At 41.6% G+C, this 27,883-nt stretch overlaps 1 long non-coding RNA gene across 3 annotated transcripts; it reads left to right on the top strand.

The window, feature by feature from the left end:
* The first annotated feature begins 6,310 nt into the window (after nt 1-6,310).
* On the top strand, nt 6,311-25,325 carry LOC137372675 (uncharacterized). Of its 3 annotated transcripts, XR_010975474.1 has the most exons (4): nt 6,311-6,523; nt 17,017-17,087; nt 21,727-21,986; nt 25,111-25,325. It is a non-coding gene; the product is annotated as an uncharacterized lncRNA (long non-coding RNA). The 3 variants fall into 3 exon arrangements; XR_010975475.1 differs by lacking the exon at nt 21,727-21,986; XR_010975473.1 differs by lacking the exon at nt 25,111-25,325 and having other exon boundaries at nt 21,727-22,115.
* The last annotated feature ends 2,558 nt before the right edge of the window (nt 25,326-27,883 follow it).

Below are 27,883 nucleotides of genomic sequence, written 5' to 3'. Positions count from 1 at the left end.
GACAACAGTTCAAGTACAAATTGGAGGCTTAGTCCTGGGACTCATGTGGGAAACATCTAGATTATGAAACTAACACTTGCATGGTTCTTCAAGAATAAAGAAACAAGAGACAGTTTTGCACTCAATTGTTCCCAGGAGCTGTTTCATTATCAACCATCCCCCCAATACACATCACATTTTTTTTATTAGTTAAACCGATACATGAAACTACCAAAAGGCAGATATTAAATACCAAAAGAAACCAATATTAATTATGAGCAAAGAGTTTAGTATAATGAGATATTTAATTTTATCGACAGACTATGCTGAGAAAAATACATCTTTAAGAATAACTGAGACTCTGTAAATCAGTATTGCAAAGATGCCTGAAACAGTAAATGAAGATTACTTGTGTAGAAATAAATTACAGGTTACTGCCATCATAAGACTCATTAATTAAATCCACTGGCATTGAGGTCTTTTCAAGATTTCATGTTTCATTAGCATAATAAACAATTTGTGTAGCAACAAGATTAATTTAAGGGATGTTATTTATTTTTTGAAATAAAATCAGTTTTATAAAAAAAAATGTAAGCATACTATTTAGTCCTACTTAGAGAACCCAAAACATCAGTGCTTATCATCCATTTTTATTGTAAGTTTATTTTATTCCTGCAATTTTATTCCCCATCCCTTTTGTTCCCACCTCCTCTCCTGATGCTTTGATCCCATTCAGGTTCTATAAATTACTGCCAATACCATGCCCAGGCGTCCATTTTTCATGTGTGACCTTGAGAGTGCCAACCAGCTATTCAACTATAGGAGTTTTCACAACCGAGCCCCAAGCTGCCGGATTCTTGCATTGCAGCCAGGCTTTATTTTGGGGCTATGTCATGAGATTGCAAAATGGATCTTAATGCTGTCGAAATTACTGAACGGGGAGAAGTTGGAGAACTGGTTCCTGCAAATATTTTAATGCTTCCCCCAGAACCCTTGAAGCAAAGGTGTTTAGAGAAATACAATTTTCACACTTTGGACCGAATATATATTTTTTTGAGTGCATTTTTTTGTCTTAGCGCAAGAAGTAAATGGACAAGTGAAGGGGAGAAGGTACATGTGTCACAAATTGAGTGAAAGGGGCTGACAAAAAGCCATTAGTGCCCAAAGAAAGACAAAAGAAGAAATTCTATCACTACCAGATGAGTCGTTCCAATTCCCCAAGCCCTCTATTAGCGTGACAGCCAAGAGGCTGTGCTATTAATCCAAAGGTCAGACAGTACAGTTTTAGCTAGATTTACTTTATTGGAAATGCAATAGGAAATTATATATAGTGTCAGGGTTATGGAACCTAAAAGATGACACTTTTAAAACTATGCTAAATGGTACAAGGCTGTGGGTGATAATTTTATCTGTCTTACATAGCTTGTGATGCCTGCATCCTATGATCAAAAAGTAATTAAATTATAATGTGAAAGCATATTGAGAGTAAGTGTGCTTTGAATGATAGGTACATGTTTAGAACTTCAAATAAAAAGAATACATTTATAGAAAGACAATGCAGCACAAATTCCTTTGACAGGCCAGTTCACAGAAAATAGCTACAAGGGTTTTAAGTATTAAAAATGTTTGTCTTTTCAAGATATGTGTATAGGATATCGCAGCTAAGCTTGTTTAAGATATGGTGCTGCTGAAAGGTGACTTTTAAACACAATGCACTACAGGATATAAGATGGATACAATACAATTCAAAGCAATGTATCCTGTAAAATCTCTAATTGCTTTGCCCACCACTGGTATCATTTTGGACAAAAGTACAGCATGCTTGACATTAGCAATGTGGTAAGAGGTACAGGCGATCTTATTCACCAGTTTGAAAAATTCATTTGGAACACACAGCCCATTCTAGAAAATCTGCTGAAATATCAGGCTGGATTAAATCCTGTTTAAAAGGCATCTAATTGAGAGAAAGTATGATAGGGCTTCGCTCATATAACAGGCATACTGGGCATTTAAACTATATTTTTCATAAAGTAACACTGCTGTCAAATCGCATTACAAATCTATGGACTCAGCAAAGTAGTTTTCGCTTCAGCGCTTTGTCCTTACTGCTATGACCACTGACGCTGGTGGCACTCTTACCTTTGAGTTAGAAGGCTGTGGGTTCAAGGTTTGCATCAAAGACTTGAGCACAAAATCCAGGCTGACACTCCAGTGCAGTACTGCAGGAGAGCTATGCTGTCTTTTGATTGAGATGTTAAACTGAATGTCTCTCAGGTGGATGCAAAAGATCCCATGGTGCTATTTGAAGAAGAGTTGGGGAGTTAGCCCTCATTTCCTGGCCAATATTTATCCCTCAACCAACATCACTAAAGCAGATTCCCTGGTCATTATCACATTGATGTTTGTGGGACCTTGCTGTGCGCAAATTGGTTGCTTTGTTTCCTACAGTGCATCAGTGATGACACTTCAAAAGTAAAGCGTTTTGGGATCTGCTGAGGTCATGAATGGCTCTACATAAGTGCAAGACTTCCTTACTGAGTCTATAACTGTGCTACTGAATATAATAGAGATTTAGCCAGGTTTGGGGCCAAAGTTTACTGTAATGGAAAGATGATAGCTGTAAATGAGTTTGCAATAAGTGAATTCTGCTGTAGGTTTTTCTCATAGTTAATTAATGTATTCAGTGACCTATATTCTACTGCTGATTTTAGATTCTAAAAAGTTAATTAATATTGATTTTTGAATACATTTTTCACCTCTAATAATACTCTAAATACAAAATGTAATAACAGTCAAGGAGGAGAAAAGGCCATTCAGCACATCAAGCTCATCTCCAGTGTAGCAAAACCTTGCATCCAGTGCTTTCTGAGTGCACCACGATATCTTTCTCCAATAGTCTACCTGGCAGATTATTTCCAGAGTTCATCACTCCTTGAGGGAAAAATAAAGTTGTATACAGGAGTTTTCAATTCGAATATAATTGGGACATAGGTAGCATTTACTGAAACCCCACCCCCCCCTTCTCCAATCCCCTACTTTCGATCAAAGTATTCTCCTTGGGTGAAAAGGCCTGTAACTCCTTTGTGATGAAGTGTCAGGCAGAGTATTTCTAACTTTTTGGGATAAATACTGTGCTGCAGCTCAGTTCTCACGAAGTGAGGTCAGGCATCTCCTGCCTCAGCTGAAGGCAACAAATTCATGGTAAATGCCTTTGTCCTGATGTGGGGGTTACATCCAAAAACATAAACTTCTTAAAGGCGGCTCTCAAGCTCATGTGTCAGCTTTGGCTCAGTTGGCAGCCTGTTTTCCTCTTATTCAGAAGATCATGGGCTCTAGTCCCACTCCAGAAACCAGACCACAAAAATCTAGTCTAACACTCCAATGCAGTATTGAGGGAGTGCAGCACTGTCAGAGGTGCTGTCTTTCTGATGAGATGTTAAAACAAGGCCTGTCCTCTCAGGTGGATGTAAAAGATCTGGTGATACTGTGACAAAGAAGAGCAGGGGAGTTATCCCAGTGTCCTGGCCAATATTTATCCCTCAACCAACATCACAAAAATAGATTATCTGGTCATTATCACATTGGTCTTTGTGGGAACTTGCTGTGCACAAATTAACTGCTGTGTTTCCTACATTACAATACTGACTAAACTTCGAAAGCACTTCATTGGCTGTAAAGCACCTTGGGACATCCTGAGGTCATGAATGGTGCTATTTAAATGCAGGTCTTTCTTTCTTTCCAGCATTTGCTGGTTGCATTTCAGATCCATGATTTCCCTTTCTTTGCTGCGAGGTTTGCCTTTATTTTGAAGCTGGCAGAGGATTTGTGTAACTTCAGTAGGTGACCTACTTATGATAGTGCGGCACAGAATTACTGTTCAAATGAGCAATGGTGTATTATGTTACAATGCATTCTACATGCCCAAACAGAAAAAAAGGTTAAGAATTTAGTAACCATCCTCTAAAATAGGGAAAGAAAATTTATACACACTTGCAATTACTGTTATGGTGCTGTCTTTATACATTATGTTCCCACTGGGAAACACAAAAATAACCCTTCATCTGAAGTTCACTGCCAGATAGCGAACCTTTGACAGCCACCTCAGTGTGGAGACTCACATTGGTGTTTGTCACTCATCAGAATGCTTAGATAGATCCTGTCACAGGAAACTTGATCAGCTTAAACAGGGAAGAGGAAACCTGTTGACAGAAGTAGTTCTAACCTAGACCATGGCCTACTCAGCCCCAGGGCAGGCCTTAGATTAGGCCTCTGTCATCTCTACCAGGAGATAGTAATTGAGCCAAAATATAGTCGGAGGGTTTTGTGGTTTCATATTGCAATTTGTGGTCTGGCTGTCTACCTGGCTAGCCCTGCTTACCATTTCTGTCATTTTGGGGCTTAATTCAAGAGGCTGTAAACAGAAATATTTATCAAAGGCTCCCTTATACTACATTCTGATCAGCTGTTGGAACCAAACGGACGGGTGGATACCTAATTTTGGAACCAGCCTTTTAAAAAAATTTAAACTTAATGGCTTGTGAATCATTTTAGCTGTAAAAGGCTGCATAAATAAGGAGTCTAAATGCAGCAAAACGGGAGCCAAGTCTGCATATTCAGACTCTCCCCCTCAGCTGGAAATGCAGCCCTTGGGTGTAATGAAAGAGTCAAGAATAAGATCATTTCTGACAGCCGTGGTGTAGTTTTCACTGGATGTTGTTTATTTTTGGTGGGGGGGTGGTGGAAGGATGTTGAAAACTGCCCTTTGTAGAATGGTTTCAGCTGTGAGAAACCCATGTTACAAGTAGAAATGCCATTCAGTATAGTGACAGCTCACTTCTTCACTTTCTAAGTGAAGCATATAAAATTCTTATGGGGCTTTACAGGGTGGATGCTGAGAAAATGTTTCCCCTGGCTGGGGAATCTGGAACACGGGGCCACTGTCTCAGAATAAAAGGTTGGCCATTTAGGACTGAGATGAGGAGAAATTTCTTCACTCAAAGGGTTGGGAATCTTTGGAATTCCCTGCCTCAGAGAGCTGTGGATGCTCAGTCATTGATTATATTCAAGACAGAGATCAATAGATTTTAGGATACTGAGGGAATTAAGGGATATGGGGATAGTGCAGAAAGGTGAAGTTGAGGTAGAAGGTGAGCCATGATCTTGTTGAATCGCAGAGCAGGCTTGAAGGGGTTACTTCAGCCCCACTTTCTTCACATTCTTATGCGTTGTTGGGGGGAGATCTTGGCTGTGTGAATTGCAGTCCTTACCCCAATCAGCACTGTCACCAAATGGAGACAAAGAACGGAACGAAAATCTGGCCTTCAAATTACAAACAGCAAACCTGTTTATAACACAGTTACTCAGGTTATCCCACATTTAAATTGAGTGTACTAAAAGCGATGCTTTGAGTAGACTCAGTGAAAATTGGATTCCTCACCCGAATAATGTCCATTGACCCTTTTGGCAAACTCTGTATTTTTCATTTGACTCATTATAAAAAGAAGGGGTTTTTAAGATCAATTTACTTTCCTGAGAGCATCCATTTCCTTTTTATTTCCCCCCAACGCCCCTGCACTAAAATAATGGCAGTTAATAAGTGGTTGAAATTTCGCAAATTCTTTATTCATTTTTATTTCATTCCAATACCCAAAGCTCATTTCATTTCCAGATTCAAATGAAACAAGATCTTGTTTATTCTATTTAAGTGGCAGGGATTTAAATTGTTACGCAAATGCCACAGGAATTGATGTGATTTTCTCATCGCAGGAGATTTTATGTGAGATTCACATTGTTCTGGATTCTGCTCCTTGGCATTGAAATAAAATTCCCCATGCCCCTTACAAAAGCTGCCCATGGGGATGTAGTTAAATACAATGCCTTATCCAAACAGACAGAAGCTTCCACTTCTGGTGAATCAGGAGCCAACTAGGTTATTCCTAACTTGGATACTGAGTGACATATAGCAGTGGGGGTGGGGGGGGGGGGGGGGGGGGGGTGGGGAAGGGGAGGGAAATCAGATGATTTTCCTATCTGTACAAAGGTAGATCTGAAATCATTTTTTTGTTGTTGTTCACCTTGAAGGAAATGATTTGGCTGCCAGAGGCTTTGGATTTTCTTACTAACTGTAATTCTTCAGACATCAGTCATCGACTGACAGCAGCCTCAGGTGGGCTGGGAGCTGTTCTTAACCAACTGAGCACAGGGCATGCTTGGCCTCCTAAATGGCAATGACTGACTTCACTGAATGACGTGCCTTTCTGTCAGGAGTTGCCCGGCAACACATGACCACAGGCCAACTGGGCGATTGGTGTGTAAAAGCAAAGTCCAATCACTCAAGTCATACTTTTATGTGTGTGTGTATGTTTTTAGCCATCAATGTCTAAATCCAAGAAGAGAGATTATTCTGTTGGACCCTTTCGTGACGTTGGGTCTGCCCCAGTGCCTGACTCTCCACGTGACAAACTCACCCATCAGCTCGTGGTGCTAACAGGCACTAAAGACCCTTGAGCAAGCGATATTTAAAAGGCTCTTCCACTCCATACAGGTTAGTAGCTGGTTTGTCCTTTTAGGCTGCTGATTAACTTCTTGGCATTTTTTTTGTTGTTGTTGATTATTGTCTGTTTCGTACAACTGATTTGTACCCTCTGTGAACAGCTTTTCGCTGGTGTTGGTCTGCTTTCGTCTGCCTACAAAAACAATTTTGTTGCAGTCATGGGTGGTCATTGGGGGCTGGAGGACAAGGGGGAGCAGCCAAGAAGACAGGACAGAGCTGGAGAATAGGGAGAAGGAGGAGGGCACTGTGCAGGAGTCTGAACCCAAAGTGGGTCATAAGGGAACAGTTCTATTCACATGAACCCCCAGGCCCCTCTGTTCCTGCACACTCTTTAGAACTGTGCCATTAAGTCTATATTGCCTCCCCCTCACCCTTCTGTCAAAATGTATCACCACATATCCTCTCTGTATTAAATTCCATTTGCCAATTGTCTGCCCATTCAGCTAGCCTATGTCCTGTTGCAGTCGATTGGTATCTTACTCACTGTTTACCACAACTCCAAGTTTAGTATCATTGGCTAATTTTCAAATTTTACGCTGTATTCCAATATCCAGGTCATTTATATTTAGGAACAAGCCTGAATGTTGTCCATGTCTTGCTGCATATGGAACCGGACTATTTCAGTCTCTGAAGAGTGGCAAATAGTGCTGAACATTGTGCAATCATCAGCGAAAATCCCCACGTCTGACCTTATGTGGGAGGAAAGGTCATTGATAAAGCAGCAGCAGATGGTTGGGCCTCAGACACTACCCAGAGGAACTCCTGAGTGATGTCCTGGGACTGAGATGATTGACCTGCAACAACCACAACCATCTTTCTTTGTGCTAGGTATGACTCCAACCAGTGGAGAGATTCCCCCCAATTCCCATTAAATCCAATTTTACCAGGACTCATTGATGCCACACTCAGTCAAATGCTGTCTTGATGTCAAGGGCTGTTACTTTCACCTCACCTCTTGAGCTCAGCTCTTTGGTCCATGTTTGGAAAAAAGTTGTAATGAGTTTAGGAGATTTTTGGCCATGCAGAACCCAAACTAACCCAAACTAACTACACTTTCAGTGTACTCTCAGTTCCAGTACAGCTACAACACTGGCATCTACCCAGCAATGTGGAAAATTGCCCAGGTATGTCCTGTACACAAAAAGCAGGACAAATCCAACCCGGCCAATTACCGCCCCATCAGTCTACTCTTGATACTGAAGCAGTCCATGTAGAAATGCAGCAAGACCTGGACAATATCCAGGCTTGGGCTGATAAGTGACAAGTAACATTCATGCTACACAAGTACCAGGCAATGACCATCTCCAAGAAGACAGAAACAAACCATCTCTCCTTGAAATTCAACAGCATTGCGATCGCTGAATCCCCCACTAACAACATCCCGAGGGTCATCATTTACCAGAAGCTGAACTGAAGTAGTCTTATAAATACTGTGGCTACAAGAGCAGGTCAGAGGCTAGGAATCCTGCGGCAGGTAACTCACCTCCTGACTCCCCAAAGCCTGTCCACCATCTACAAGGCACAAGTCATGGGTGTGATGGAATACTCTCCACTTGCCTGGATGGGTGCAGCTCCAACAAAACTCGAGAAGCTCGACACCATCCAGGACAGAGGAACCCGCTTGACGGGCACCCCATCCACAAACATTCACTCCCTGTACCAACGAGGCACAATGGCAGCAGTGTGTACCATCTACAAGATGCACTGGAGCAACGCACCAAGGCCACTCAAGCAGCACCTTCCAAACCCACGACCTCTACCACCTAGAAGGACAAGGGCAGCAAATGCATGGGAACACCACCACCTGGAAGTTCCCCTCCAAGACACACACCATTGTGACTTGGAACTATATCGCTGTTCCCGTCGCTGGGTCAAAATCCTGGAACTCCCTTCCTAACAGCACTGTGGGTGTACCTACCCCACATGGACTGCAGCGGTTCAAGAAGACAGCTCACCACCATCTTCTCAGGGGCAATTAGGGATGGGCAATAAATGCTGACTTGGTCAGCGATGCCCACATTCCATGAATCTGTCATTGCCAGGTCATCCGTCCAGTTTCATTCCTTTTAGGTTTTTCTCTAGCGGTTTCTCTAACTACAACTGAGTGAGTGGCTTGCCAGGCCATTTAAGAGTCAACCACATTGCTTTGGGTCTGGAGACACACATAAACCAATAGATTTCCTTCTCTGAAGGACATTATGATCACCATTACTGAAACTAGCTTCCACCTCCCCCCACCCCTAAATTCCAGATTTTTATTAATTGCATCTAAATTCCACCAGCTGCCATAGTAGGATGAAACCCCCATGTCCCCACAGCATTAGCCTGGGCCTCTGGATTGTTAGTCCAGTGACCACTGCCTCCCCTCAGCTGATGCACAAGGCTTTGGAATGGGTTCAGAGGGAAGCTACAAGATTAATTCCCAGTTTAAAAATACTTTTGTTATCCAGATAGGCTCAACTAGCTGGGCCTCTACACTTTCGACAAGCGTAAACTTAGGGATGATTTGATAGAGGTTTATAAACAAATGAAGGGACTAGGTTGTGTTTACATAGTTGAATTTCTCAGTTGGTTAGAAAGTACCAGAGTTCACAATTACAAGATATATTAAGGGTAGAACTAAGTTCTGTTATGTGATTCTTATCTTCCGAGAGCATAATGGACCTGTGGCTTGTGCAGTGAACACCAGTTTGCTATATTCCTTCAAGAGAGAGCTGAACCTCTTTCTGGCTAGGGCAGAGATCACTCTACAAGAGGTAGGTGTCATGTAATATAAATCAGGGTCAAAGTGATCTCCAGTCTAGTTTTGATCACCTAAAGGAGTCAGAAAGGAATTTTCCAGATATTCTTTAATGCTCTCGGGAGGTTATTCATGGATCCAGGAGGCTGGGCAGTGCCTGCATTGTGACGCACAAGACATCACATCTATATGGGATGGGCTAGTTGGACCAGTGAGTCTTTTCCCATCCATTGTTTTCCTGTATCCATATATAATCCGTATATATGCACAGGTTCTCTCCCTCACGTGAAGTAGGAGGTTGAGAGTAAGAAGGGAAGTCATAGAATCATACAGCACAGAAACAGGCCCTTTGTGTCTGTGCTGGCCATCAAGCACCTAACTATTCTCGTCCCATTTTCCAGCATTTGGCCCATAGCTTTGTATGCTATGGCTTTTCAACTGCTCATCTAAATACTTATTTGATTTATTTATTTAGAGATACAGCACTGAAACAGGCCCTTTGGCCCACTGAGTCTGGGCTGACCATCAACCACCCATTTATACTAATCCTACATTAATCTCATGTTCCTACCTTCCCTTAATTCCCCTTCCTATACTAGGGGCAATTTACAATAGCCAATTTGCCTATCAACCTGCAAGTCTTTGGCTGTGGGAGGAAACCGGAGCACCCGGTGAAAACCCATGCGGTCACAGGGAGAACTTGCAAACTCCACACAGGCAATACCCAGAATCGAACCCAGGTCACTGGAGCTGTGAGGCTGCGGTACTAACCGCTGCGCCACCATTTTAAAAAAAAGAAACATATGTATCCCATCTTCCAATGGATCTATCAACTTTCAACTACATGGTCCTCTGCATCCCATCAGGTCCTATGAACACCCTGAACCCCAGGTGCTTTATTTCCTGATACTTCACAACCCTTAACTACTTAGCTTCTTAAATGTTGTAAGGGTTCCTGCCTCTACCATGACTTCAGGCAGTGTGTTCCAGATTCCAAGCATCCTCTGGGTGAAAAATGTTTTCCTCATCTCCCCTCTAAACCACCTGCCCCTTACCCTAAATCTATCCCCCTTGGTTATTGACCCCTCCGCTAAGGGAAAAAGTCTCTTCCTATCTAACCCATCAATGCCCCTCATAATTTTGTATACCTCAATCATGTCCCTCCTCATCCTTCTCCGTTCTAAGGAAAACAACCCTAGCCTTTTCAGTCTCTCTTCATAGCTGAAATGCTCCAGCCCAGGCAACATCCTGGTGAATCTCCTCTGCACCCTCTCCAGTGCAATCACATCCTTCCTATAGTGTGGTGCCTCACACAACAGCCTGGGACACATCGCATCTGGGCCTGGGGATTTATCCACTTTTAAGCCCACTAAAGCATCTAATACTTCCTCCCTTTCAATGTTAATATGTTCAAGTATATCGCAATCCCCCTCCCTGATCTCTACACCTACATTGTCGTTCTCCACAGAAAACAGATGAAAAGTAATCATTTAAAACTTCACCAATGTCCTCCGGCTCCACACACAGATTGCCACTTTGGTCCCTAATGGGCCTTACTCTTTCCCTGGTTATCCTCTTGCCCTTAATATACTTAGAAAACGTCTTAGGATTTTCCTTTGTATTGACCGCCAATGTTTTTTCATGACACCTCTTCACTCTCCTAATTACTTTTTTAAGTACCCCCCTGCACTTTCTATGCTCCTCTAATGCCTCTACTGTTTTCAGTGCTCCGAATCTGCCATGAGCCTCATTTTGTTTCCTGATCCAATACTCTATATCCCTTGACATCCAGGGTTCCCTGGACTTGATGGTCCTACCCTTGACCTTAATGGGAACATGTTGGCCCTGAAATCTCACTATTTGCTCTTTGAATGCCTCCCACTGGCCTGATGTAGACTTTCCTACAAGTAGCTGCTCCCAGTCCACTTTGGCCAGATCCTGTTTTATCAAATTGAAATCGGCCTTCCCCCAATTCAGTACCTTTATTTTTGGCCCGTCTTTGTCCTTTTCCATAGCTACCTTAAATCTTACAGAGTTATGGTCACTATCCCCGAAATGCTCCCCCACTGATACTTCTACCACTTGTCTGGCTTCATTCCCTGCCCCTTCTCTTGTAGGACTTACTACGTACTGGCTCAAAAAGCTCTCCTGTATGCATTTTAAGAATTCCTCCCCCTTTAAACCTTTTGCACTAAGACTATCCCAGTTGATATTAGGTAAGTTGAAATCCCCTACTATTATTACCCTATTAATTTTACACCTCTCTGAGATTTGCCTACATATCTGCTCCTCTATCTCTCCCTGACTGTTTGGAGGCTTGTAGTACACGCCCAGCCAAGTGATTGCCCCCCTTTTGTTCTTAAGTCAGGCAGAACTTCTGACTTAAGAGTAATAGGATTGAGCATTAAGTTAGTAAGGGAGGCTATTGAAATGAACAGTAATAAATAGATCAAAGAGAAAGTCTAATCTTTCTGGAGAGAGAAAACTTTTGAGGGTACATGCAGATAATATCCTCTTGTTGCTAGATGTAGTGACATAGTAAACCAATACAGCAACATTTTCTATAGTCCCCAGTGCTGAGAGGATGGAAGTAGCTGAAGTTGATCAATGAAAAGAGGATAAGTTTGTTATGGTTGAATAGATTATCAAGGAAAAAAGAGAACCAAAACACTGACTTAGGTGTCAGTCTTGGCTCAGTTGGAGCCTTTTTGCCTCTGATTCAGCAGGTTCTGGGTTCAAGTCCCACTCCAGAGAGTTCAGCTCATAATGTAACTTGACCCTTCAATGCAGCAATGAATGAGCTCCCCCTTATCAAGGTGCTGCCTTTCAAATGAGTTGCTAAACTGAGGCTCCACAGCCTCCTGGGATAGATGTAAAAGATCCCAGGATGGTATTTGAAGATTACCAGGGGATATTCCCTCGTATCATGGGTGACATTTATTGCTCCTTCCTGAACCAACATCGCTAAAACAAATTATTTGATCATATATCGTATTGCTGTTTCTAGGGCCTTGCAAATCCCGGGCAGGAAAAGTCCAGCTCTTTCATCAAACCTGCTCCTCATTCATCATGACTGGACATTTCCTCACCCCTCGACAGCCATGATTGGTTGCTGCATTTTAACAGTGAATACAATTCAAAAGTATTTAATTGGATGTAAAATGTTCTGCGGTGCCTTGGGTCATGAAAGGCACTATATAAATGAAACTTCTTTTCTCCTTTAAGGTATGGCAGTAGTGAGATTATCATCATTTAACATGGTATTTCCAAAATCATGTATGATATCGTAATTGATTGTGGGCATGTGGTTATGGTATTGGCCTACTAACTGAGAGGTTATGAATTCAACTCCCTCAGTGGAATTAAATCAATTAAATATGGCCCTTTGTGGGCTACCAGCAGGGGGGAAATGAAACTCACTGGACTATTGTCAAACTCCATATGGTTCAGTAATGCCTTACAAAGAAGGGAGCCTGTCACCCCTACTACCCAGTCTGGCTTATGTGTGATTCCTGTCCCATATTTTTTTTTAATTTAGAGATACAGCACTGAAACTTATGTGGTTGATCCTCAATGGTAGCTGAAGTGATCTAACACATAGTCAATAGGAAAGCCTACCATTACTTTCTTAGGGCAACTAGAGGCAGGCAATAAATGCAGGCTTCCTGGTATCTCCTACATCACTGTAACAAATAGGGGCCATTCAATCACCATTCAATCAGATCATGGCTGATCCTCTACCTCAACTGCACCTTCTCGCACAGAACAAAATTACTTATTAAACTAAGGAAGTGTATCAATTCATTTGTTAAAATCTGATACTTTCATGCATTATCAACTGATAGCATATAAATTATTCTGACATTATTATTTTACCAATGAAGGTCTTGAAAGGAGACTGCACGAATATTAACACAGGAGCTCTTGAAGTGATGGCATCAAATTCATCTCTCTGCTATTAGAACATTCATTTAAATGGTTGATGCCTCCATTAAGGGAACTCAAGGAACTTAGGCTGAGTGTAACTTCAAGTACAAGAACATAGTCTCATTCAGCAGTGCTGCTCGAAATACTATAGTTATAGAGTATTCATGATGCTCCTTATCTCTTCTTAGCCTTGATCGAATGCATTTCAACATGTCTAGTGGAACATCAGTGGAAATGAATTGTTTGCCAAGCCTTGCACGCTGGCACTAAGATACATGTACATTATGTATTGGGAAATTAAAATGTAAAGCGATTGATTTTCTGGTAAAAAAATTGATGAGTGAAAAACAATCGCCGTGATTATTTTATTAATCAATCTACTTTTCGTGTTATTGCAATGTTTCCATAATCCTGAATTACTGCACTCATGCCTACTTTATTCCTTTTCTCCCCATTGAAATTAAAGTCTCTTGATTAAAATTCTGGAAATCTAATTGCATGCTAATGAAAAATCTAGCTGACTCATTAGTAAATGAATAGCTTATTGAAAGTGCCGTTTCTTTGAAAAAAAGTGCAAAATTATGTTTTAATCTTGTCGCTCAGATATCTTAAACTGAAGCAAGCCTTGAAATGCTTAACCTAGCAACATTATAATGTTCTCTTGCTATTAAAAATAGAGTTACTGGTAATTGCCTACTAACTATTGATGCAGATCAGTAAATCTGTAGCTCTATATTGCACAGTTCTTTTGTGGCCTCTCAAATAACTGGAAAAGTAATTGCCAATGAACATAGATCAATGATGTCATGCTCGCCATGGTTTTAATCCATTCATTTGAAAAATCAAGTTACAGCTATTGTATTTGTCTGTTACTGGAAATACATTGTCCCAAATGAATTTAATACTTTTGCAGACATATGCAGCATCTATTCCCTACTACGCAGTAGGGTTTTACTAACCCATCTGGGTTTCCATCCATAATAGTTAATTTAAAATGCAACATATTCATATAACAGAATTGATTTCTGTTCTGCTAGTCACAGATTAGGAAGCAGCCAGCTTGCATGCTGGGAAATGTACCCAGTACCTATCCGGCTCTGTTTTTAGACTTACTTCACTGTAGTTCATTGCAGCCCTTGCTCTGCAAGTTTAAGCTTAAACTTGATTGTTTTGGCCTGATGCTAATCCATTTTAAACTCTTTATCTTTCTTATAACTGCTTTCATTTTGTTAAGCATCTTCTTATTGATGTCACTCATGAGTATCCTGTTTAATAGGAAACGCATTCTTATGTCAAGTCAGGAGTGTGATGGAATACTCTCCACTTGCCTGGATGGGTGCAGCTCCAACAACACTCAAGAACTCAACACCATCCAGGGCAAAACAGCTCGCTTGATTGGCAGCCCATCCACAAACATTTACTCCCTCCACCACTGATGGAGTGTGTACCATCTACAAGATGCACTGCAGCAACGCACCAAGGCTCCTTAGACAGCACCTTCCAAACCCGCGACCTCTACCACCTAGAAGGACAAGGGCAGCAGATGCATGGGAACACCACTACCTGCAAGTTCCCCTCAAAGCCACACACCATCCTGACTTGGAACTATATTGCCGTTCCTGTCACTGGGTCAAAATCCTGGAACTCCCTTCCTAACAGCGCTGTGGGTGTACCTACCCGACATGGATTGCTGCAGTTCAAGAAGGCGGCTCACCACCACCTTCTCAAGGGCAATTAGGGATGGGCAATAAATGCTGGCATAGCCAGCGATGCCCACATCCCATGAATAAATAGAATAAAAAATGCCACTAATCTGAAGATCATTTGTAAGGACATGTGAAATCCTGTTACTTTTCATTTCTGTGTATTGCAGATAATGTATTCTCTCACTGGGCTTCACAAACTCCATCATCAACACTGCTTCACAATTGGCCACTAGAAGGCAAAGTTCAAGCAGAGTCAGTCAATGATATTACTTGCAGACGGTTGGTTTCTAGCCAGCACCTGAGAGTCCATGGAACTCACATCAGGCAGCCTGGGGACTCCATATTTACAACCTTGTATTCTGGAGTTGGAAGTCAGGTGCTTAACTAGCTTGAGCTACCCCTACTGCCTGCTGGCTCTCATCAATCTGACGCACTGTATATCTGTCCAGCATTATTCTTGAATAGATGACGAGACTGTGGGATCGGGCATTTTCAGATGTTCAGCATTTGCACCTGCCAGGTAGTTTCATTCTCATTTCAAAACAAAAGCTTTGGAACATTGGACTTGAAATGTCACTGTGTAAAATTTTCACCTGAATATTTGAGGCTCACTATTATTCTGGAAGCAACAATGTGTTTAAAATAAATAGGTTGATTGATAGCTGTTAAAATAGTCATTTTAGCTAATATTTGAACAGCAGAATTGCAAAGCCTTAGTTGTTCATTAATTGCTGCAAGATTTAAAGCAGTAGAGTTGTCTCTCTTATATTCTCGAACAGGTATGATGGGCTGAATGGCTTCCTTATGATTCCATATTGCCATAAACTAGAATAGCTTTCTAATATTCTGCTGCTTTGTTTAACTTGCATGCTGCTCACACATACTTCAAGAATTGTAGATATTCACAGGAAGTCTTGGTACAGTAAGCAATGCTATAAATTGTTTGGTTTTAATAGAGGCCAGAGCTTAATAACAGGAGAATCACAGTTATCCTGAAAGACCAATATTCCACAAATGGCAATAAAACAGAAAAAAGAGCTCGTAACTGGTCCAAATGAGGTATGAGTGTGAGAATGGCCACAACATTACTGTGGAATATTCAGCTGTCTGCTGGGGAAATAGATAGACAGAACTCATTAATCTTCAATCCAGTCCACTACACAGTCTGTCCTTTTATGCACCTGCACAAGCCTAAAGTAATTACAGAAAGGGACTATTAGTACTAGAGAGCTTCAGCAGGGATGTAACTATCTTCCCTTGTCAGGCTATTGATCGACAACTGATTAGTGGATGATTTTTCTCCGAAGAATAATTGTGTTTATGTTATTGTGCCCTTCCTGACCTGGGATAGGACCCATATCTCCCAACTCTTGAGTGTTTAACCTTAGTACTATGGGCCTTCCCAGTCAAAGTAACGAACTGCAACCTGAACAGCATGATTACCTTACCACCTTTGAGTCATCACCACACTCCATGGTAAAAAAAGATTCAGTCTACGTCTAACAATTGGATTTACTATATTTCAAGTAAACCATCCTCAGGGAAACAACGAAGGCCCATAGTTTTAAGTTCCCTAAGGTAACCTATAGATGTAATGAGGTCAAAGCGTTACTGTCTGTGTGGAATTGGAAAACGTGAGCTATAATGAGGCTGACGTATTAGCTGAGGTTGTCATAAAGAGAAACGATGTTGTTTTAAATCACAAGGATCTTCTTAAGTGTATTTCTACTTGAGATTGTGTCTGCACTTTCATTCTCATTTCGAGACTTTGTTTTGGACTAAATGAAGCACAAGGCATATTAACTGCTTCTGTCTGCCTTCCAATTCTGAAAGATCTCTTGGATTAGACCAGAAGAGAAAAGGTGCATTAGTTTCTGTACATTGGTGGACGTTGCCAATGCACTAGGGTTCCTCTGGAGTCTCTAGATATTAAAGATTAATCTCCAGAGGACAGGGACAAAAGTCATAGATGTTGTCCAAAAAAATGTGCATTTTTTTTTCATTTTCTTTGAACCTTATTTGTTATTAAATATTGTATTTGGGGGGAAAAGCTGTTTGAGTAACAGTCAAGAATCATCCCATCAATAATGAAGGGTCTCTTCACTTTCTAGTTGCCATGGGAAGATGAACCTCAAGGATGGGTGTGCTTGGTGACCAATGGTGAGGACAAGGGGACAAGCAGGTCAGGTGATGGATTACTTCTAACCATAGTTGGCAAACCTATGGTACTTCAGAATGAATGATAGAATGATACAGCACAGAAGGAGACCATTTGGCCCATTGTGCCTGTGCCAGCTCCTTGATTTAGCCCCACTCCCCTGTCCTTTCCCCATACTTCGGGTTTAAGTCTCACTCCAGGGCTTGAATACAAAAGTCACTGACATTCCAGTACTGAGGGAGTGCTGCACTGTCAGAGGTGTCATCTTTCAGATGAGACGTTAAACCGAGGCGTCATCTGCCTGCTTGGGTGGGTGTAAAAGATCCCATGGCACTATTTTGAAGATGAGCAGGGGAGTTATCCCTTCAGTCCTGGCCAATATTTATCCCTCAATCAACATCACATTATAACAGTGACTACACTTCAAAAGTACTTCATTGTTTGTAAAGTGCTTTGAGATGTCCGGTGGTTGTGAAAAACACGATATAAATGCAAGTCTTCTTCTTTCATATCCTTGAAAATGTTTCCCCTTCAAGTATTTATCCACTTTTGAGAGTTCCCATTGAATTTGCTTCCACCACCCTTTCGGCAATGCATTCCAGATCCCAACAAATCGCTGTGTAAAAGTTTTTTTCTCCTCATGCTGGTTCTGTTGCCGTGAATTATGCCTGTCGTGTCAAATTGGGTATTTATGCGCCATCGCAGTACAGCTTTCTGCAGTTCTCACATAACACCTATGGGCTTTCATACCTGCGCTGGGATTTTTTTTTTGTTGCATTCACCGAACAGTGCTGTTCTTTTTTCTCTCTTTTTGGCAAGGATTGTCGCCTGCTGCAGAGAGTCTGAAAATAAGCAGCTGAGCTCATTAGTGGATTAAGTGCTGTGATGAATCTGTGTGCTTTGTATGAGTTCTCTCTCCAATGCCTGATAGTGTTCCTTCTGGAGAGCAATTACATCTGATTGACATGTTTTGATGAGCTGCCTCCCTCAGACTTCCTTTCTCCAAACAGGCTCAGATCAAGGACAACGGCCTCTCTTTCTTCCATTAACCAAACAAAACAAAAACAAAAGATCTGCCCATCTTTTACAAAATAAAACTAACTACCTTTTAAACCGTAAGCCGAGACGATTAAATGATAAAATATGGATGAGGAGGAATAAAGTGGAGGTTTCACTTTGGTAATAGTTTGGAGACTCGCTGCTACTGGCAAAGAATGCTGTTTCAAATATACAGGCAGAAAACACTAATAGGACTTCTGTGCCAATCACAGGGATCTTTTTTTTTTGAAGTCAAATTTCAAGGTCAGTAGGTATCCCTGGAAACACTGTCGAAGAGAAGTGGTGAGGTTTGTCTTGTCTGTTTAGCTATTTCAACTACGTGAGTGCTAAGGCAGTCTGTCTATAGAAGTTCTTCATCCACTGGGTGTTACTGCATTTGTAAACTCTCCTCAAGCAACCAGATTAATATGCATTTTAATGCCTAGTGCATCATTATCCACCAACACATCGACAACAAGCATCTGAAAAGGGTCCAGATCCTTGGGGTCTACAACTGTTGTTGACCATAAATGAGAAAGAAAATATGCTGGGTTTATTGCAGGCTGCAATGGTTCAATTCATTTCTCCAAGTGAATTGAAGGCTGGGGATTTTTTTTAAACTGAAGTTACAACAGTGATTTGCATTTTATTTTCAGCCACTGAGAAATTACTGTAATCTTATGTTTATAACCAGAGATACTAGGCGTGGCTTGTAAATATAATTCATATCCAGAGCTGCATAGCTAGCTGAAGTAAAGGGTTGCACTTAAAGATTTGATTAGGTTTTGAGTTTGTTGATTGAAGATTGATACACTTTGAGTGTAGGTTACTGAGAAGAAACATGCACTTATGGAATAAATTATTACTTCAGTTCTTTTTGGTAAATGTAATGTCATATCCAGTCTATCCCTGATAATTCAAATTCATTTCTTCACAAAAAAATGAATCACCTAATATTTTGTAACGAGAATAACATAGCAATCTGGAAAGTAAGCCCTACAAAAAATGGAATATTCAGATCATTTGACTTTGAAGTAACTTTGAATTCAGAGGAGTAGACGACAATCCCGAATCTGCCGATGAGATGACTTTCATCTTCCTGAATAGTACATCCATACAGTCCTGTTAAGCACAAAGAAAAGGTTTTACTTCTTTTTGCAGTGTATTTAATATGACATTCAGAAGAGGTGTTGAATTAACTAATCTCCACTAGACTGCTGCTAAGTCTGCTACAACTGGTATAGGTAACCTGGGGTAAGAGAAATCAGCCACTGGATCTCTATCCAGTGACACCCACCACCCCACCCCACTGGAAGGTGCATATGTATATTGGGTGACAACAGGGTTGGAGGGTTAGCTGTGATGTCCACATGATCTAATGGCCTTACCAAAAGTCATTGTTTAGACTCAAAAACGAAGATTGGACACTTGGTGGCAGCCCCTTGTATCCTGGCACGATCCAGTGCTTTCAAGAGAGGAGAGGAGAAAATTGCCCTAAAAAAAAATCCTAGCCTTGTCAGCAATGTGATGATGTAATGTATTTCAATTCCAGCAGATGGTGCTTACCACTGCTTCTGGTGAAGTGATATGTACTGCACAGTGCAACCCATTTATTGTTCCTTTCAATTTTGTCAGACTGAAGCAATGACAAAAGCAGAGCTTGACTCCATGATGACTTGATTCTCCTCAGAGAAAAATTTGAGATCAGGCACTTTACAATAAAATCACAGCAAAAACAAACAGGTTGCCTTTTGGCGCTAAGCGGTGTTTTCATTTTGCAAGGTTTGTGAACTCATTGGCCATTTGGAGGAGGCCAGGAACAATTTTATAGAATTAAATTTCTAACATTTTAGATTGAATTGTACTCTACAGTGGTAAAAATTCAACATATCCCAGCTCAAGGGAACACCTGTATATTCCCACTGAGTTACAGTGTTCCCTAAGATAGGAATCTATTGAAGGCTGACATTTTACAATGAAATAATGGTGAACTGTGCCATCAAATTTGGGAAGGGGGATAATGTGAGGACGCTGTTGGTCTCTATGAGGAGGCAACAGACCTGAAACATTAACTCTGCTTCTCTCTCCACAGATGCTGCCAGACCTGCTGATTATTTCCAGCACTTTCTGTTTTTATTTCAGATTTCCAGCATCTGCAGTATTTTGTTTTTAACTTAACTTTTTTCCTCCCTATATTCACTGTTTTGTAGTTGTTTCTATTTACTTGATTAGTTAGAATGAGCGAGCCAGGGGTATATTCAGAGATCATGAAAGTAGTTGTACCAGGCTTTGTAATGTCAATGCTTTCAGCTTGTGAGTTGGACACGCTTTTATTTGGCTGGGTCATGCCTAACAGGGATGCTCTAGCCAGGGTCCCAAAGTCCCATCTCTCCCCATTAGAGAGAGACAGTTGGTTATGTATAGCTTGAAGGTCAGCACTCCTCAAGTGTGGGGCAAGGCAAGGAGGCAGGCCTCCATGAACTACCACAGCTGGTACGGAGATTGAACCCACAATATTGGTGTCTTTCTGCAGTTCCTGCTAGCCAACTGAGCTAACCGACCCTCACTAACAGGGATGAAAAGTTCACTAAATGCAGACCTACTATGAATACATGGCAGACAAGTATATGATGAAACATCAGGTCAGCCAGCTTATTTGTATAGTGCTGCATTTATTTGTAAATTGTTTCCATGCTGGATGGGCGGAATGGTCTTCTTCTGTGCCATAATGACTCTATGACCTTGGAGGTTTCAAGGTAATCAATAAACTGTGAACACTAAATAATAGTCAGAATTAATTGTTAGAAAGTGCTCCCTTTCAAGTGTCTTTTGCAGTCTCCTTGATGCATTCCTAACCTGAAGTGATAGTAGAATGAACACATGCATGAACCTTCTGTGTTAAGAAAAGTGACAAGACTGAGGGATTGATGATAATCAGTGACATTATCTGATCAAAAATAAACAGAGATATGTTAGAAAGAATTGGGATTGAGGAAGTGGTAATAAAAGATACATTTGTCCTATTTGTGCTGTTCATTATCAGGCCTCTTCCCTGCAAAATCATAAGAGCTAATTAGCTGAGTGCTTTTCATAATTGCACATTGACGTAACTGCTTAATTTTGAAATGTATCTCTCCAATAGGATTTATATTCTACAGCCAGCAGAGTGGGCCATCACTAATACTCTGTACTTTACAGTACCAGGTAGTAAAAAGACAATGGGTGTATAATATATATTACTTGGCTTCAAGTTATTTTCCTTTTTGTGTTAACAAAATAAATGCGTGCATACATTGCCTGAGTTCTTCTTTGCCCCAGACACCAGTCCCAATGTCCTCATCAATACAGAGTGGAATAAAACAGCTCATTTTCTGAGTGAATAAAATCATTGATAACCATGATTGATGTAATTATGATAGAAGTGGGTTATTGAGATCTTATTGCTAGCGGGAAAAGCTCTATTTCATATTGCTAATCATTGTGGAATTCTCTGCTGTCTTAGAAATTTATATGAACCGTTCACAGAAATGCTGCAAGATGTCCCACGATCTCTGATGGAACAAGCATTGTTTAACGTTGGGCATTTGTTGTTTTTTTTTGCCTTCTGGTTTCACTGGGGGCTTAGGATTCATGAAGTAGAAGCTGGAGACTTCAAGGCTAGTGCGTGAGGAGCCCCTCCCCCACGCCAAGATTACCAGGAGACCATTACATGTTTCTCAATGGACTGTCAGAAATTCGGACTCACACCAGGTCACAAAAGAACATGAAGGAGTATATGACATAGATGGCAGAACCATCTGTGGATTACCCTCATCTCCATTTCCCCCATTCATAGGATCATCAGGTGTTGCTGGGCACTTAGAACATTCCTAATCAACTACTGGGGTGAGGAAACTAGTGGGGTACCTGTGGACACCTGAGTTGATTTGGAGTCGGTGCGCGACTGAAATATGGAACTCTGCAGTGTATGCCCTTGAATATGCACTGCGCTGCTACATTGAACACTTTTAAAAAGCTCGGGGGTGGGGTGGGGGGGGTGGTTGAACCCTCAGTAGCCTTATTCAAATAGGCTCAAAGTCGGCTAAATTTGGACTCTTGCTTTAACTTTGATCTTCTGCGGATTTCAAATGTATCTTTCACTAATAAGCAAAACAGTGAACACAACCTGCCCCGTGCTATAACGTGCTTTATATGTGCTATCCAGTATCATTGTTACGAAGAGGGTCTATTCTGAAAGTGTTTTGCAGTAGTACAATGTTGCAGAGTAGGTAAATTATTAATAGCTTCAATGATGTCAGGTAACACACCTTAGGGAATGTGGCCTTAATGCTTTTTAATAGATGCATACTTTATGGGTCATATCTTACCAGTTCTGTTCCCTTATTTGGACATAAATTTACTGTAAAAGTGCCTCCAACAATTGAGTACATTCATTATGTGAAATAAATCTTCTTCAAACAAGGTAGCTATAGCACATTGTGAATATAAACATTATCTGCATTTGAATAAGGTGCTGACTTATGCCCAGTTCACATTATATACAGCAGAATAGTGATATTGCTACAATAGCAGACATGACTCAGAATAGATAACCACCTCAAGCAAGGTTAAGGATCTACTTAGACTACTTTTGATAAGGTCCCGCATGGAAGATTGGTTAAGAAGGTAAGAGCCCATGGGATCCAGGGCAATTTGGCAAATTGGATCCAAAATTGGCTTAGTGGCAGGAAACAGAGGGTAATGGTCGAGGGTTGTTTATGTGAGTGGAAGCCTGTGATCAGTGGTGTACCACAGGGATCGGTGCTGGAACCCTTGCTGTTTGTAGCGTACATTAATGATTTAGACATGAATATAGGAGGTTTGATTAGTAAGATCGCGGATGACACGAAAATTGGTGGTGTCGGAAATAGTGAGGAGGAAAGCCTCAGATTACAGGGGATGATATAGATGGGCTGGCAAGATGGGCTGAGCAGTGGCAAATGGAATTTAATCCTGAGAAGTGTGAGGTGATGCATTTTGGGAGGACTAACAAGGCAAGGGAATATACAATGGATGGTAGGACCCTAGGAAGTACAGAGGGACCTTGGTGTACTTGTCCATAGATCACTGAAGTCAGCAGCACAGGTAGATAAGGTGGTTAGGAAAGCATATGGCATACTTGCCTTTATTAGCCGAGGCATAGAATATAAGAGCAGGGAGGTTATGATGGAGCTGTATAAAATGCTAGTTAGGCCACAGCTGGAGTACTGTGTACAGTTCTGGCCACCGCACTATAGGAAGGATGTGATTGCACTGGAGAGGATGCAGAGGAGATTTACCAGGATGTTGCCTAGGCTGGAGCATTTCAGCTATGAAGAGAAACTGGGGAGGCTCGGGTTGTTTTCCTTAGAGCAGAGAAGGCTGAGGGGAGATATGATTGAGGTGTACAAGATTATGAGGGGCATTGATAGGATAGATAGGAAGAAACTTTTTCCCTTAGTGGAGGGGTCAATAACCAGGGGGGATAGATTTAAGGTAAGGTGCAGGAGGTTTAGAGGGGATTTGAGGAAAATCTTTTTCACCCAGAGGGTGGTTGGAATCTGGAACGCACTGCCTGAAGGGGTGGTAGAGGCAGGAAGCCTCACAACATTTAAGAAGTATTTAGTGAGCATTTGAAACGCTATAGCATACAAGGCTACAGGCCAAGTGCTGGAAAATGGGATTAGAATAGTTAGGTGCTTGATGGCCAGCACAGATACGATGGGCCGAAGGGCCTGTTTCTGTGCTGTATAACTCTATGACTCTACAACTACAGTATTGGTTTGAAGTAAAACTCTTCAGTTATAGTGTAAATGCAGGTAATGTAACTATAACCTGAACCCAGAATCAGGGCATGGGAGCAAAGCGACTATGGGGCATTAGCACACAATTTACCCTACCCAAATTTAGAAGCACTGAATCGTAGAAATGTACAGCACAGAGTGAGACCATTCAGCCCATCATGTCTGTGCCAGCCAGAAATGTGTGATCCAGCCTAATCCCACTTTCCAGCTTTTGGTCCATCGCCTTGTAGGTACAGCACTTCAAGTGCAAAGACAGACGAAAACAGAAATTGCTAGAAATACTCAGCAGGTCAGGCAGCATCTGTGGGGATAAAAATAGAGTTAATGCTTCAGCTCTGTGACCTTCCATCACTGGATTTATTTATTGCCTTTCACAACCTCAGCATGTCCCTTTAGACTCAATGGAGTACTTTTGAAGTGTAGCCACTGTTTAATGTAGGAAACACTGCAATCAATTTTTGCACAGCAAGCTCCCACAACCAGTAACGTGATCATGAACAAATACACAAGAAATATTGGCAAGGTCAGCAGGGAGAAGTCCCCCAATCTTCTTCAAACACAGCTATGGGATCTTTTACATTCACCTGAGAGGTCAAGACAGGGCCTTGATTTAATCTCTCATCTAAAAGACAGCAGCTTCAACAGTGCAGCACTCCCTTAGTCCTGCACTGAAGTGTCAGCGAAGATTTTGTAGGACTTGAACTCTCAGCCTTCTAACATAGTATCATGGTCACACAAGGAGAAATTATGAACTATAAATTGAACTGATGAATTGAACTCAAAACGGACTCCTTTTGTAGTAAGAGGTCAGGTGACTTTCCTGTAAGGCAAATACACATGGTAACTGCTGGAACCCTGAACCAATTATCATGTCTAGTTAAGTGTTGAAGAAAGCATTAGAAATGTAAATGGCTCATTCACTGTTAATGGCGACCCCTCTTCAACAAGTTGGGCTAATAATGGCTTCACAGACATGGAGATTGCAGACACAAACTCAGGATAACAGGTGTGAAAACCACCACCTTATCAAGATGGCATAGAGATGAGCAATATCCAAACACATTGTCTAAAAATAGCCAAACCATCAAATGCCATTTATGAAAACACAATGAGAGAGAAACTTGGGTCACCTGACAGAAACCAAGTCTCTGATAAAGAGTTTTTAATAAGAGACATTTTCTGTGCAGAAAGCGAGGAAGCCAGAAGGAAGAGAGACCCATTCCAGCAAGAAGAAGGACCCTGCCAGAATATCAGGCCTGCACCATTTTTCAACCTTCCTCCTGGGGAAACAAACAAGGTTTCACCACGAACTCTTTGTTAACACCATCAGACTTAAATGCATGCTATCTTTTAATTGCTATCTTTTCTTGTGTGTGCCTGTGAGTGGGTGAAGTTGTGAATATTTTCAGGTATTGTTTAATAAACATTTTTCTTTAAACCTGTGAGAGAACCTGTCATTTGCCTGTTTTTTTATTTTTATTTTATTTAGAGATACAGCACTGAAACAGGCCCTTCTGCCCATCGAGTCTGTGCCGACCATCAACCACCCATTTATACTAATCCTACACTAATTCCATATTCCTACCACATCCCCACCTGTCCCTATCACCGACCTATACTCGGGGCAATTTATAATGGCCAATTTACCTATCATGCTGCAAGTCTTTGGCATGTGGGAGGAAACCAGAGCACCCGGAGGAAACCCACGCAGACACAGGGAGAACTTGCAAACTCCACACAAGCAGTACCCAGAATTGAACCCGGGTCGCTGGAGCTGTGAGGCTGCGATGCTACTCACTGCGCCGCTGTGCTGCCCTAGTTTATTGACTATTAAAATGCTCAAGGATTAAAACACAATTATAAGAAAAACACACTGTCTTCGGTCATTTGAGAGAAGAAAAGTGGAAATCATCCCGATGATTTCCCACCTGTCCATAACAACAGTGGCTAGAATGTTACCAGTGAGCGACGGCTGAGACTAGGTATGACATGTAAGGAAGCAAAAGATCAGATCAAGTAGCCCTCCAAGCATGTTGGAGAGCCAGGAAATCTCACTGATGGAGGGATTTCCGGATGCTCCCACAGAGACCACCTGATTGCTGACCAAGTGGGACATGAAAATGCGAGCATATTTGCCCTGGCAAATATCCCTAAACCAACAGCAAAAAACCAGATGATCTGGTCACATTGCTGTTTGTGGGAGATGACTGTGCAGAAACTGGCTGCTGTGTTTCCTACACCCTAACTGTGACTATACTTCAAAAGTATACTTCATTGGCTGTAAAGTGCTGTGAAACAGCCTGAGGTCATGGAAGGCGCTATATAAATGCAAGTCTTTCTTTCCTTCTTCCAGACATCTCAGCACATCCAGGTAACCCCACTGAGAACCATAGCCTTCACCATCATGGGAAGTAATGAGCTCTTCTCCTGAAAATGGGCAACTGTGAAATAGGAACGGTGGATGATATCTCCTGTTGAATCTTCATCCATGAGCGTATGTCTGCTGGAGAGGTCCAGTCTAAAAACAACCACAAATGCACAACCTGAAAATAATATTGGCAGAAGAAAAGGGAGGTCGTTTATTGCTTGGAAGGTACAAGTCTATGTGGGGTAGAGGAACAAAGGGATCTTGGAGTACAAATACACCAATCACTAAAAGTTGCGCCACAGGTTAGCAAGGCCATACAAAAGATAGAACTGAAAAGTAGGGAAGTTATGCTAAACTTGTTTCGAACCTTGGTTAGACCATACTTATAGTTCTGCATGTAGTTCTGGTCACCATATTATAGAAAGGATATAAAAGCATTAGAGAGGGCGCAGAGATGATTTACAAGGATGATACCAGAAATGCATGGGTATACACATCAGGAAAGGATTGACTGGCTGGGTCTCTTTCTCTTGAAAAATGAAGGCTGAGGGATGACCTGCTGGATGTCTTTAAAATTAGTTTTGATAGAGTTGATACAGAGAGAATGTTTCCACATGTGGGGAAGAGCATAGCTAGAGGCCATCAATATAAGATAGTCACCAAGAAGCCAATAGGGAACTCAGAAGAAACGTCTTTACCCAAAGACTAGTGAGAATGTGGAACTCGCTACACAAGGAGTGGTTGAAGTGAATATTATAGATGCGTTTAAGGAGAAGTTAGACAAGCAGATTAAGAAGAAGGGAATCGAGGATAACAATTATAGATTTAGATGAGGAAACATAGCAGTAGGCTCGAGTGGAGCATAAATGCTGGCAAGGACTGGTTAGACTGAATGGCCCGTTTCTGTACTATATATCCAATGTAATCCTGTGTAGTTGGGGAGTGCTGCCTTATCCTGATTAAATGGCTAATTCAACAGTTATTTTTGCTCTGTGGACAGTTATTGCTGCATATGAACATTAGAATCTTATGGTCCCATTATCCTGAAGAGAGTTTGTGGCTTGGAACACCCATGTAGAGGTGCATTGAACCCCACAGAAGCCACAGGGTATGTCAGAGAAAGGGGTTGCAAGTAGTCCCAGACAGCATCCAGAGGTAATTGCCTGCTGGTTTACACAAGCTTGAATAAACCAGCTAAACTCCCAAAGTCTTGCTTTAGCTCACACTGGACGCTGCATTCCTTACCCTGAACACACATGGTACACATAATGCTCCTAGAAATAACTACAGAAGCAAAAAAGATCAATGGTTCATCATTTTAAAGCTTTGTTTTAATATTGGCTTGACCACATTTAGAAGAAAGCAGAAGTTAAATTAAGGGATGTAAACCGTATATTACAGTGCAGTATGAGAAATTTACCACAAGCATCAACATCATGAAACGCTCATGGGGCTGAACTTGTTTAGCGGCAGGCTAAGAAATGGCAGCCCTTTTGCACGGGCCGCGTGCAGACACGCTGCCGTGATCTTCAGCCCAGTGGCTCATTATAATATGCAGGACGATGGCCCTCCCAATCACGTGATGTGGCAGC

This window comes from Heterodontus francisci, chromosome 8, assembly GCF_036365525.1.
Source record: "Heterodontus francisci isolate sHetFra1 chromosome 8, sHetFra1.hap1, whole genome shotgun sequence".
Taxonomy (NCBI): Eukaryota; Metazoa; Chordata; class Chondrichthyes; order Heterodontiformes; family Heterodontidae; genus Heterodontus; species Heterodontus francisci.
This window is presented reverse-complemented; position numbering and strand designations above follow the sequence as displayed.